Source organism: Diceros bicornis (assembly GCF_020826845.1).
Source record: "Diceros bicornis minor isolate mBicDic1 chromosome 35 unlocalized genomic scaffold, mDicBic1.mat.cur SUPER_35_unloc_1, whole genome shotgun sequence".
In the NCBI taxonomy this organism is placed as follows: Eukaryota; Metazoa; Chordata; class Mammalia; order Perissodactyla; family Rhinocerotidae; genus Diceros; species Diceros bicornis.
In genome coordinates this window covers 431,646-445,981 of record NW_026690912.1, presented here as the reverse complement: position 1 = coordinate 445,981, position 14,336 = coordinate 431,646, and positions in this window count along the sequence as shown.

Sequence of the window (14,336 nt, the reverse complement as noted above, 5' to 3'; positions counted from 1 at the left end):
TACTTAAAGTTGTCTGTATAAGCCTCAGTTTCTTATCCTTGCTAGCCCACAGTGCTTCCTTCACCAACAGTCCCCTTGAATCACTGCTCAGTTATACACAGTGCACAAGAATCTCCCTAATGTGGGGCTCTGAGCATTTGCCCAGGTTTCTAATACCAAGCCATTGTGCCTTCATGGGGATGGTGACCCCTCAGCTCTGCCATCCTCAAAGATGTGACTTCATTTGACCCAGAGCGATGACAAGTCGAAAGGTAGTCTCTCTGTGTTCAGCTGGACCTCTTTTATCTTAATAGCTTTTAATTCATGTGTGTTTCTATTCAGAAAACAATTAGAAATTAAACTGAATACACAAACAGTTTTTCAAGTCCTGGCCCTAAAACTAGATCTGCAGGCCTGTTTTCAGGAGAGGGTAGTAACTGCTCTTCTCTCCAGGCTCGCTAGACCATGAGCTCCCGTGGGGCAGGGCCCAGGGCCCCTTCCCCTGCTACACCTGGTGAGTGAGAATGGCCCGCTGACTTCAAAGAGGGAGAGGAGACAGCTGTTCTCTTTGAGCCAGGTGTGCATGCCTCCCATTTCACATGGAGTTAGAGGGCAAATGAAGTTTGAACTCTCCACATCCTGCTTCCTTTTAGGGGTGCCTTCCAGGTGGGTAGTGGGGAATGTGGCTCAGATTTACAGCTAACACTTACATTGGTCTTACTGTGTTTCAGGTACTAAGGTCTTTATATATGTGTGTATATAAATATTTATAAATATACACACAAACATAAACATATACACACTCTCATTGCAACAACCTTACAAAGTAAGAACTATTTTTGTACCCATTTTACAGATTAAGAAACAGAGGCCAAAGAAGTTAGGTAACTTGTTCCCAGGTCACACAACTGGTCGGTAGAAGAGCAAATCTCAGCAGACTGGTTCAGAGCCTTAATTAATAAGTATATCGACTCACTTTTCAGTTACTGGAAGAAAGATTTCACTTAGGAAAATGATGAGAGGGAGCCTTTCTTTAAGGGATTTAGCTTCTCTCGTAGTCAAGAAAGAAAATAACAATAAAGTCTTACCTTTTGTGGAAATGTTTGGCTACCCAACTATCGTTCCTTTCGCCTTCTCTGTGGTGAAATTATGGGACAAGTGTGTTAGGTGTCAAGGCTCTTACAAGTGAGAAAGCTGTGTTCATACATATAGGTGCACATCTTACAGTGGAGTGATGGGGAAGAGAGGAAAAGTGAACAAGAATGGGAAAAGGAAACATAAGTCGATTTTGCATGAGGCAGATAAATTTTGTGAGTAACAGTTTCTTTTCTCCTTTTGATAGTAAAAGGGATTACAGAAGCCTCCACAGGAGAACAAATATTGATTTCTTGTTCTTTAGAAGACTTTCCAAACTTTGTGTACTTATGTTCTATGAAATACTGTATTAGTAGAAAAGGACAGCCTGCTTCATATAGCCTGAAAAAAAATGTTAGTGCCTAGAACTTTTTTTGGAAAGGAATCTAGCAATAACCATCACAGTTAATAGCCATATATACTTTATCCCAGCAATCCAACTTTTGGTAATCTATGCTCTAGGAATAGAAGCTCTAGTTAATTTAATAATGTTAATATAGTGAAAAAAAATTAAATATATGAGGAAGGAATGGACAGGTGGTTAATCCATTTTAGGAAAAAGGAGCCTGCCTGTGGATGAGATTGCTTTTTTAATTGTGGTAGAGTATGAGTTGCTTTTATCTTTACTCAGGTCTCTCAGAATTAGTAAAAGGAGTTGGTGTTCTGTCTCTCTGTGGTAATTCTTTAGTGAACAGGGAACTCTAAGAGACATAGTTATATCCTGAGTCACCCTATTTGGGAATTTCCGAGCAGATACAGGGCATATTAAATTGTATTATAAAAGAATGAGCAGTTGCCTTGATATTCGCAGACACTTGTTAAGCTTCTGTTCTTTACTTGAAACCAAGACTTAACTTGTATTGTTTTGGTGAAGGCAGTTGCTTTGGCCTAGAGGTATTGGGGAAAATGTTGAACAAAAAATGTTCCATCATTTTTTGAAAATCACCTACTGGTACAATTTAGGAATGCTGAATTTCTCCTGAAGCTTCTGTCTGCTTTTCTACTCTTCCCATTTACCCTACAGGGACTTGGTTTTATTTATCAGGTACAAGTTCCATTTAGAGTCTATTTTAGTAGATCTGGTTTTGTACTGGTTGTATTTAGTAAGAAATTAGACATAGACTTCAGATTCATTATTAGGGATTTTTATTTATTTTTTCAAAAAAGCTATGGTTCAGTAACACAATTTGAGTTTAAATGATTCAGTTTTGAGAATTGTAGCATAAGAAATGGGCACTGGAGTGCTTGTGTCTGGGTTTGAATCCTGTGACAGAGAGCAAATTGTTGAACCTTGCTAAATCTTGTAAGAGTGGGGATAATAATAATGGTTGTTTTGAAGATTAAAAAAGGTAATAGATATCTGCTTGACATCTGGTAAGTGCTTGACAAATGTTCACTGATCTTGTCACCACCACTCTTACCACTGTCACCATCATCACCATCTTTGTTCTCCACTAGGTCAGCCATACTTTGGTCCTGGCTTCTTGTCGCTGATCTAGGATAGTGGAGAGGCCAGCTATGGGGATAGAGAGGCTAGCTATGAATTAAAGAAATGGGAGGTAAAGCCCCCTGGTGGTAACAACTCGTAAAATATTGATTTTATAGTGATTTATCCTACAAAATAACTTAGAATACATCCTTTGAAGCCTAAATTTAGTGGATTCATTTTAAAATTTAGATAGTTCCAATGACTATTGGATTTAATGGCCAGAGACATCTCTTTGTGGCCTCAGTTGAGAAAATTTGGTTGTGTCTATAATCTATCACAGTGGCAAAAAGGAAAGAACAGTTACAAATCACATTGGTGTGGTGTCTTAGTTGTGTCAGGCTGCCATAACAAAATACTACAAACTGGGTGGCTTAAACAACAGAAATGTATTTTCTCCCTCTTCTGGAGGCTGGAAGTCCAAGAGCACGGTGCCAGCAGGGTTGGTTTCTGGTGAGGCCTCTCTCCTTGTGTTGCATGTGGCCACCCTCCTCTGTGTCCTCATATGGCCTCTCCTCTGTGCCTGTGCGTGGAGAGAGAGCGATCTCTGCTGTCTCTTCCTCTTCTAAGGACACCAGTCCTATCAGATTAGGGCTCTACCCTTATGACCTCATTTAACCTTAATTACCTCCCTAAAGGCCCTGTCACATTGGGGATTGGAGCTTCAACATAAGAATTTGGGGCCAGCACAATTCAGTTTATAACACATGGTAAAGTAAAATAATTCCTTCAGGATTGTTATATGTAAGTTTTTATTAAGGGATATTTTTGAAATCTTAATGTAATTTAAGGACTTGTTTATGTGGAAACTAAAAAGTGATAATTATACTGTGTGAAAAGCTGAAAATTTAGTCTGACAGCTCTGTTTCCATTCTACATTCACCTTGATGCTTCCCAATTCCCTTGTCTGGGGAAAAAATATACAAAGAAAAAATTAAAATTTCCTCAGCATATTGTAAAACGAAGTATAACAAATATTTTTTCAAAGTACAGTAGTGGTCAAGATCCTCTTGCTTTGAAAATTCCAGTTAGTAATTATTAACCGAGACATCATTACAATAATTCTAAACTTGCTGATATCTCCTTATATATGTCCCCTCTTTTCCTCCAGCAAAGAGGAATGCCTGATTGAAGAAGTTACCTTCTGTTCCTTAATAAGTATTTTCAGTTGTGTTTGTTTGCTTCGCTATCACTTTCCCCAACTCTCAATATTTTTTAAGAAATTGCAGATGGGTAACTGTGACAGGAAAAGGAAGAACTGAACTAAAATCTTTGATTATAGATTTACCTCAAGCACTCAACTACAGAAAGTAATAGGAAGGCGTAAAAAAGTTGACCATTATGTCAGATCCTTAAATTCTGATACACGGTCCTTCTTTCGGCAATAACATCTGTCTCTCAAAAACCTGTCACTTCCTACTGTTATTCTAGTGTCAACAATAAGGTGAAACGCGACATTCTCTCTTCAGCTTCCCTGGTTCAGAAACTGCTTTGAGAAGACACATAATTATGTTCAGAATTTTAAGATTCAAGACCACCCTATTTCCTGTTGCTAAGCACACAAACTGACAGACTATTTTAAAAAAGAAAAGAGACGCCTGTCTTTGTGCCTGTTCTCGGCAAGTGGGAAATCTGCCAACCTGCAAAAGCCCCAGCTTGTATTTTGCTAGAGCCAATATTTTACTTTGCGAATGTTGAGCCCGTTCAAATGTAGCATTACCTTATGGTGAGCAGGAGTTAATTTTTGCAGATTTCTTGTACATTTTTTGTTATAAAAGTTTAAACTGTTGCTGGTGGGAATGTAAAATGGTACAGCCACTTTGGAAAACAGTTTGGCAGTTTCTCAGAATGTTCAACATAGTTACCATGTGACCCAGCAACTCCACACCTAGGTATATACTCAAGAGAGGTAAAAACATATGCACACAAAATCTTATGTGCAAATTTCAAAGCAGCAGTATTCATAACAGCCAAAAAGTGGAAACAACTCAAATGTCCATCATCTGATAAATGGATAAACAAAATGTGGTATATCCATGCAATGGAATATTATTTGGCCGTTAAACGGAAGTACTTATAACTGCTACAGCATGGATAAACCTTGAAAACGTTATGCTGAGTGAAAAAAGCCAGTCAGGGGCTGGCCCAGTGGTGTAGCGCTTAAGTACACGCGCTCTGCTTTGGCGGCGCCGGGTTCGCAGGTTTGGATCCCAGGCACAGACCTACGCACTGCTCATCAAGCCATGCTATGGTGGCATCCCATATAGAAAACAGAGGAAGATGGGGACAGATATTAACTCAGGGCTAATCTTCCTCAGCAAAAAGAGGAAGATTGGCAACAGATGTTAGCTCAGGGCCGATCTTCCTCACCAAAAAAAAAGAAAAAGAAAAAAGCCACTCAAAAAAGACCACCTATTACACCTATTGTATAATTTTATTGATATGAAATGTCCAGAAGAGGCAAATCTTTAGAGACAGAAGGTAAGTGGTTGCTAGGGCTGGAGGTTGGGGAGGATGGGGAGTGATTGCTAAAGGGTATGGAGTTTCTTTCTGGAATGATGAAAATGTTCTAAAATTGATTGTGGTGATAGTGGCACAGCTTTGTGAATAAACTAAAAAACTGCTAAACTATATAGTTTAAAAAGATGAATTGTATGATCTGTGAATTATGTCTCAATAAAACTGTTTTTAACAGTTTAAATTAAGTTAAATTTGTTAAATTGGAAAAAAAAAAGCCAAGAAGACAATGTTCATTTTCCTGGCATAATCCTGTACAAACAGATTTTGGGTAATTTCTTTTTCCTGTGTTTAGATTGATCTTTACATAGGTATAAGCATACTGAATATATAATTTTTTTTTCATTTACCATATTTAAGCATTTCCCTTGATGTGACATAGTCTTCATTTGCCTCGTTTTTATGACTTCCTAATCTTGCCTATTTTGTTGTCATATAGGTCGCTTCCAACTTTTCATGATTATAAGTAATGCTGCAAATGAACTTGTTTGTCCACGTAGCTTTTTTTTTCTGTTAGGTTTATTTCCTTACAATGTTTCCATGTAGAATTATAGAATCAAAGGCAACAAGGATATTTAGGACCCTTAATGTCTGACTCTTTTCCAAGAGGATTCTGCCTGTTTATTCTGCTACCAAGAATGCAAGAGCTTCTGTTTTACCTATCCTTCATCAATACTGGGGGTTATAATTTTTTAAGTGAACTTTTCATTCTAGAATAATTTTAGGTTTGCAGAAAAGCTGCAAAGATAATATCAAGATTTCCCTTGAATCCCTTACTCAGTGTCCACCATTGTTAACCTCTTACGTTATAGTGCCACACTTGTCAAATCTAAGAAACCAACATAGGTACATCACTATTGACTAAACTCCAGACTTTATTCAGATTTCACCAGTTTTTCTATTAATGCCTCTTTGCTGTTCCAGGACCCAGTCCAGGATTGAGTGTTATAGTTTTAATTTTAAAAAATTTAATGTAATGGGTATAAAATGATATTACATTGTTGTCAGTCTTGTTTTTTGTTTTTTTAAGCCAAGTTTTTAAGGGAATATTTCTAACTATTTTGTTTGATAGGAGAAAGATTGGAAGTTAATTTCCCTCCCAATAAACTTAGTTTATCAGGGCTGGCCCGGTGGCACAAGCGGTTAAGTGCGCGCGCTCCGCTGCAGTGGCCCGGGGTTCGCTGGTTCGGACCCCGGGCGCGCACCGACGCACAGCTTCTCAAGCCGTGCTGTGGCAGCGTCCCATATAAAGTGGAGGAGGATGGGCATGGACGTTAGCCCAGGGCCAGTCTTCCTCAGCAAAAAGAGGAGGATTGGCAGACGTTAACTCAGGGCCCATCTTCCTCACAAAAGAAAAAAAAACTTACTTTATGAAAGTATTATTCCTGTCACTTGAAAACTAGAAACACACTTCTGTGGTCTTCCTGCCAAAAATGCATAACCAGAATGTAACCATGAGGAAACATCAGTCAAACACATATTGAGAGACAGTCTACAAAGTAGCCAGCCTATATTCTTAAAAAGATGTCAAGGTCAAGAATGACAAAGACAGACTGAGGAGCTGTTCCAGATTAAAAGAAATTTAAGAGACATGACCCTAGATTGGATCCTGAACCTGGAAAAAAGTTGGCTACAAAGGAGATTATTGGGCCAATTGACAAAATCTGAATGTGGACTGTGGAATGAAAAATAAGATTGTATCAATGTAAAATTTCCTGATTTTAATCATTGAACTCTGCTCATGAAAGAGAATGTCCCTGTGGACATTTGGAAATACATACTGAACTGTTTAGGGGGAGAGAGGGAAGATGTCTGTAACTTACCTTCAAATGGTTCAGGAAAAAATAGTATGCATATATATAAACATACTCACATGCATGTATGTAGAGGGAGAGAGAATGATAAAACAAATGGGGCAAAACATAAACAATTGTTAAATCCAGCTAAAGAGTATTAGGGAAGTTTCTTGTATGATTCTTGCAACTTTTCTGTAAGTTTGAAGTTATATCAAAATAAAAAGTTACCCCTCTCCCCCTCCAAAAAAGTAGAACTTTTTTCCCTATTGAGTCTCCTAAATAATTTTCTATTTATTCCTATTGGGTCTCAGCAGATCCTCAAATACAAGTTGCCTCCTTTGATCCTTATAGGGGAATAATGCACCAGACTGATTTTTATGCATAATTAAGGGTAATCTTTTTATAACGCCTGATTTATTACATGCCACTAAAATATAATGTTCTCATTAATTAGTGTATTACTAGAGTTTGTTGAGGACCCAGAGTTCCATATTCTAAAAAGTCTGGAATTCTTGTCAAAATGGCACTTAATAACTACTTGCTATCACAGAGAATTGTAACTTCTCCTGTTTTTAGGAAGTACCCACTGTTAACAGTGCTTTTTTGAATTGGTCATTGTTTTCAGTTCCTGTGGTTACGGAAGCGTTTACTGTAAGTTAAATCATGGTTTTGTGCTACTTTTGTTGATCGCACAGGTTACCATTTAGACTCTTGTTGTTTCTCTCCGCTTCTTGGCTCTCTGCCTTCTTTGTCCAGTGGAAATGGGCCTGGAGTCTTCTGCCTCTCTTAGTGGGTCAGAGGAGTTTGAGAACTACTGGTTGCAAGGAGTAACTCAAGGCACTTCCTTTGGCCCTCCCAGGTGGCTTTCTCATCTCTGAGACAGGCCTACACCTTTGCTTTATGTCTTGGCCTTTAACAGACCAACAAAGAGGGAGGGACTGCTGTGTACTCCCTGAGCTGGGTTAGTAATTTCTCTGGTATTGGTTCATCAACACTCCCTAAATGGGTCTTGAAAGTGAAATATCAAAGGCCTTCCAAACTCACAAGTCTGGTCACTGATTTGCCTCAGGTCTTCACTAAATGACCGCTATTGTGTACCTACTCTGAGTCCTCACGTGCAGCCAGCTGAAGCTCAAGCACAGTAGCACATCACTTGGAGCCATCTTTATAAATAACTTATTTTGAGAACAGGAAAAATGAAAGTAGTTGTTACATTAGGGTACTGGTAATAGGTGATTTTTGCCTGTTTTAAAATTTGTCTTTGTTATTATATCAGCTTTTCAATTACAAAAGGAATAGAAGACACATTGTATCACAAATACTGTTCATATTGATAAATCAGAATGTTGATTAATATAATTTTGCTAATTAAACCATATGGTATAATGGAAAACTCTTAGGAATGACGTAATGGCCTCTTTGGATGGTGAAATTGCAATATCCTCTAAGGCAATCTTGACCCAACAATTTTATTTCTAGGAAGCTGTCCCACTAGTATTGTCACGTTTGCAGATAGACATACACTCAAGGATATTGTTGCAGCATGGTTTGCAGTGGTAGATGGTGGGAAACAAACCAAGGTCCATCAAAATGAGACTGGTTAAATAAATTATGGTGCATCTATAGAACAGGATAATATGCAGCTGTTAAAATTGCAATATAGTCTCTTTGCCAGTCCAACAAGTAAGAAACTTAGAAGTCACTACTCCATCCTAACAAGTAAAAACACAAACAAACCAAAAAATCAGCAACTCTTCTTCAGTCTGTCAGAGAAGTGAGATCATAGGGCAGTCCACTACTCCTAAAATTGGAGGGACCGCCAGGTGCATAGAGAAATCACAACTTACCAGAACAGAGCTGAAACCTCTACAATAACCAGTGCTGAGGGAGAGAAACCTCAACTGTAACTGACAAATTGCTGGAGGCTCAGTGTAAATAGGTTCAAGAGATTAAAAACTCCAGGGGGACTAGTCATAGGGAGACTCCCCTCTTTTGTGAGTTTACAGGTCCTCACAGTGAACATCGGAGAAAAATTCCCTCATAATTCAGGTAGAGGAATGGGGAAAAGGAACCATTTTTGAAATGCACTAGAGCATTCTGTTCTTAGCAGTATCTGCCCTCAGGAGAAGCTATTTAACCAGAGCCTAACTGATCTAGGGAAAGGGAAATACCCAACTCCAGAAGGCCCTAGGCTTCTATGTGGAGAAAAGGAAATAACCAATTCCAGCCCCTTCTAGCCTTGAACCTAAAATTGCTCTAAAAAGATGATGTCTTAAAAATCAGTTGACTTAGATGCATGGATTTATTTCTGGACTCTCAGTTCTGTTTCATTCATCTGTATGTCTGTCCTTATACCAGTACAGACTAGAATTACTCTAGTTTTGTAGTAAGTTTTGAAATTGGGAAGTGTGAGTCCTCCAACTTTGCACTTCTGTGGAAGATTTTTTTGGCTATTCTAGGTCCCTTGTATTTCCATATGAATTTTAGTATCAGCTTGTCAATTTCTGAAAAAATGCCAGCTGGGATTTTGATAGAGATTGCTTTGAATCTGTAGATCAGTTTAGGAGTATTGTTGTCTTATCAACATTAAGTCTTACATTGCTTGTACACAGAATGTGTTTCCATTTGTTTAGGTCTTCTTTAATTTCTTTCTTCAATGTTTTATAGTTTTCAGTGTATTTGTCTTGCACTTCTTTGTTAAATTTATTCTGTTGTATTTTATTCTTTTTGATGCTATTGTAAATGGAATTGTTTTCTGATGTCAATTTCAGATTGTTTATTGCTAATGTATAGAAGTACATTATTTCTATTTATATATTGATCTTGTATCCTACAACCTTGCAGAACTTGTTTATTAGCTCTGTTTGTTCCTTGTGGAGTCCTTTATATAAGATCACATTATCTTCAAATAGAGATAGATTTACAGTGATACATCACTTAATGATGGGGATATGTTTTGAGGAATGCATTGTTAGGCAATTTCACTGTTGTGCAAACATCATAGAGTGTACTTACACAAATCTAGATGGTATAGCCTACTACACACCTAGGCTATATGGTACTAGTCTTTTGGAACTACCGTCGTATGTGCAGTCCGTCATTGACTGAAACATCATTATTCAGCACGTGACTACTTTTTCTTTTGCAGTTTAGATGCCTTTCGTTTCTTTTTCTTGTCATACTTCCTGGCTAGAATCTGCAGTACAGTGTTAAATAGAAGTGATGAGAGCAGACATTCTTGTGTTAATCTGAATCATAGGGAGAGAGCTTTCAATCTTTCACTGTTGACTATGATGTTAGCTGTGGGTTTTTCTTAGATGCATTTTATCAAGTTGAGGGAGTTCCCTTCTATTCCTAGTTTGTTGAGTGTTTTTTTCTTATCATGAACACGTTGGATTTTGTCAAATGCTTTTTCTGTGTCTATGGAGATAATTATTCAGAGGGATTGTCTTTTATTCTATTAATATGGTATATTACATTACTTGATTGTCATATGTTGAACCGACTTTGCATTGCTAGGATAAATCCTCCTTGATCATGGTGTATAATCCCTTTTATATGTTGCTGAATTTGGTTTGCTAGTATTTTATTGAAAATTTTTACATCTATATTCATAAGAAATATTGGTCTGTAATTTTCTTTTCTTGTGACATCTTTGTCTAGTTTCAGTGTTAGGGACTGGCCTCATAGAATGAGTTGAGAAGTATTTCTTCCTCACCTGTTTTTGGAAGAGTTGATGAAGGATTAGTGTTAATTATTCTTTAAATGTCTGGTAGAATTCACCAGTGAAGCCTTTGGTCCTGGACTTTTCTTTAGGGGAAGTTTTTTGATTACTAATTCAATTGCTTAACTTGTTATAAGCCTATTTAGATTTTCTATTTCTTCTTGAGTAGGTTTTGTTAGTGTGTGTCCATCTAAGAGTTTGTCCAATTCATCTAGGTTATCTAATTTGTTGGCATACAATTATTTTTAGTATGCCTTTATAATCTTTTTTATATCTGTAAGGTAGGTAACATAGTACCCATTTTCATTTCTGATTTACTTAGTAATTTAAATCTTCTCTCTATTTTTTTTTTTTTTTGGTCAGTCTATCTAAAGGTATCTCAATTTGTTGATCTTTTCAAAGAATCAACTTTTGGTTTTGTTGATTTTCTGTATTGCTTTTCTCTTCTCTAATTCATTTATTTCTGCCCTAATCTTTATAATTTTCTTCCTTCTGCTTGCTTTGGATTTAATTTGCTCTTCTTTTTCTAATTTCTTAACATGGAAGTTTAGGTTACTGATTTGAGTTCTTTCTTCTTTTTTGATATAGACACATACAGCTATGAATTTCCCTAGTCTAAGCACTGCTTCTGATAGGTTTTGGTATGTTGTGTTTTCCTTTTCATTCATCTCAAACTATCTTCTAATTTCCCTTGTGATTTTTTCTTTGACCCATTAATTATTTGAGTGTGTTTTTAAATTCCCACATATTTTTGAATTTGCCAAATTTCCTTCCTTTATTGATTTCTAATTTCATTCTATTGTCAGCAGAGTTCATACTTTCAATCCCTTTAAATTTATTGAGACTTCATTTATGGCCTAACATATAGAATGTTCCATGTGCAGTTGAGAAGAATATGTACTCTGCTGTTGGGTGGGTTGAGTCTTCTGTATATGTCTATTGGGTCTCATTGGTTTATAGTTGTTCAAGACCTCTGTTTCCTTATTGATCTTCTATCCAGTTGTTCTATCCATTATTGAATGTGGGGTATTGAAGTCTCCAACTACTATTGTTGAATTGTCTATTTCTCCTTTTAATTCTCTCAGTTTTTGCTTCAGGTATTTTAGGGCTTTGTTGTTAAGATATGTGTAGATATATAGATATAGGTATAGATATCTGTTTCTCATTGTTATAAATTTGTCATAAACTGATCCTTTTATCATTATAAAATGTCCTTTGTCTCAAGTAACAATTTTGTGTCTTAAAGTCTATTTTGTCTGATATTAATATAGCCGCTCTAGCTTTCTTTTGGTTACTGTTTGCATAGTATATTTTTTCCATGAGGCTTTGTTCATATACCCTTTTCTGTCTCTTTGCTTGGAACCTCTTTGTGTCTTTGAATCTAAAATGAGTCTCTTTAGACAGCATATAGTTGGATCATGTTTTTTATCCATTCTACCAATCTCTTACCTTAATGGTAGTATTTATTCCATTTAAACTTAATGTCATTATCGAAAAAGTAGGATTTCCATTTGCCATTTTGCTCTTTGTTTTCTATATATCTTTTTTTGTTCCTTTAATCCTCCATGCTGCCTTCTTTTGCACTAAATATATATTTTCTAGTATACCATTTTAAATCTCTGTCATTTATTTTGCTGTGGGTACCCTACTGTCATAATTAATATCTTAGCTTATAATAATCTAGTTTGGATTAATACCAATTTAATTTAAATAGCATACAAAAACTTTGCTCCTGTATAGCTCCATTCTTTTCCCACTCCCTTGTGATGTTATTGTAATACAAACTATATCTTTATATCTTAGATGCTACTCATCAACATAGATTTATAATTACTGCTTGATGCACTTGTCTTTTAAATTATATAGGAGAAGAAGAAGAGTTACAAACAAAAAATATATTTATGCTTTGTTTTATATTTCCCAATGTAGTTACCCTTACTAGTGCTATTTATTTCTTACTGTGAATGTGAGTTACTGTGTAGTGTCCTTTCATTTCAGCCTGAGGGATTCCCTGTAGTATTTCTTGTAGGGCGGGTATGGTAATGACAAATTTTCTCTGTTTTTGTTTAGCAAGGGATACCTCAATTTCTCCTTCATTTTTGAAGGAAAGTTTTGGTAGATATAGAATTCTTGATTGACAGTCTTTTTCTTTCAGCACTTTGAGTATGTTATCCTACTGCCTGCTGGCTTCCATGGTTTCTGATGAGACATCAACTGCGAATCTTATTGAGGATCCCTTATATATGAGGAGTCACTCCTCTGTTTTCACTTTCAAGATTCTCTCTTTTTCTTTGGCTTTCAATAGATTTATTATGATGTATCTAGGTAAGGATCTCTGAGTTTATCATACTTGGACTTTGTTGAGTTTCTTTAAAGTGTAGATTAATGTTTTTCGTCAAATTTGGGAAGTTTTTGCCATTATTTCTTCAGAATTTCTTTCTGCACCTTTTTCTTTCTCTTCTCCTTCTGGGACTTTCATTGTGCCTATGCTGGTATGCTTGATGGTGTCCCACAGATCTCTCTCTGTTCATTTTCCTTCATTCTTTTTTCTTTCTTTTCCTCAGTCTGATAATCTCAATTGACTTATATTCAAGTTTGTTGATACTTTCTTCTGCCTATTTATATCTGCTGCTGAACCCTTCTAGTGAATTTTTTATTCTGGTGATTGTACTTTTCAACTGCAGAATTTCTATTTGGTTCTTTTTTTTTTTTTTTTAATAATTTCTATCTCTTTATTGATAATCTCTTTTTGGACATTGTTCTCATACTTTCCTTTATTTTTTTAGACATGATTTCCCTTAGTTCTTTGAACGTATTTAAAATAGCTAATTTAAAGCCTTTTTCTAGTAAGTCCAACATCTGGGCTTCCTCAGGGATAGTTTCTTTTGACTACTTTTTTTTTTTTCCTGTGTATGGGCTTTATTGTCTTGTTTTTTTTTCATGTCTCATAATTTTTTGTTACAATTTGGACATTTGAAAATAATAAAATATGACAACTCTGAACATCTGATTCTCTTCCTCTCAGAGTTTGTTGTTGCTGTTTGTTTACTGACTTTCTGGACTAATTATGTAAAGTATTTTTTTGTCATGTGTGGTCACTGAAGGTTCTATTCACTTATTAGTGATCAGCTAATGATTAGACAGAGTTTTTTGAAATGCCTAAAACCAGTAAGTTTCACAGTCTTTGCCAAGGGGCTTTGAGTGTGTCTTCGGGCACACCTTCAGCCCTCATCCAGGCAGTTTACAATTCCACCTTGACCTTTACTAAGTGCTTGCACAGAGCCTCAGGGTGAGCCTGAGGTGAGAGCTTAGGCCCTTCTCAGGACTTTTCCTGAGCATGCCCAAGGCCTGAGCGTGCAGGTGGCCATCTGGATTTCCAGGAGTGTGTTGGAGCTTTTCAAAGCCCCCTATGGACATCTTGTTAACCAGCTTTTCCTTTTAAGGTTTTTGGTTAGCCTGTTGTTTGCCCAACTCTTATCTACTGCCCAACTTTTATATACAGCCTTGATGTTAAACAATTGTCTCTGATTTTTTTTTTTTTTTTTTGTGAGGGAGATCAGCCCTGAGCTAACATCTGATGCCAATCCTCCTCTTTTTTCTGAGGAAGACTGGCCCTGAGCTAACATCCATGCTCATCTTCCTCCACTTTATATGGGACGCCGCCACAGCATGGCTCGACAAACAGTGCGTCAGTGCATGC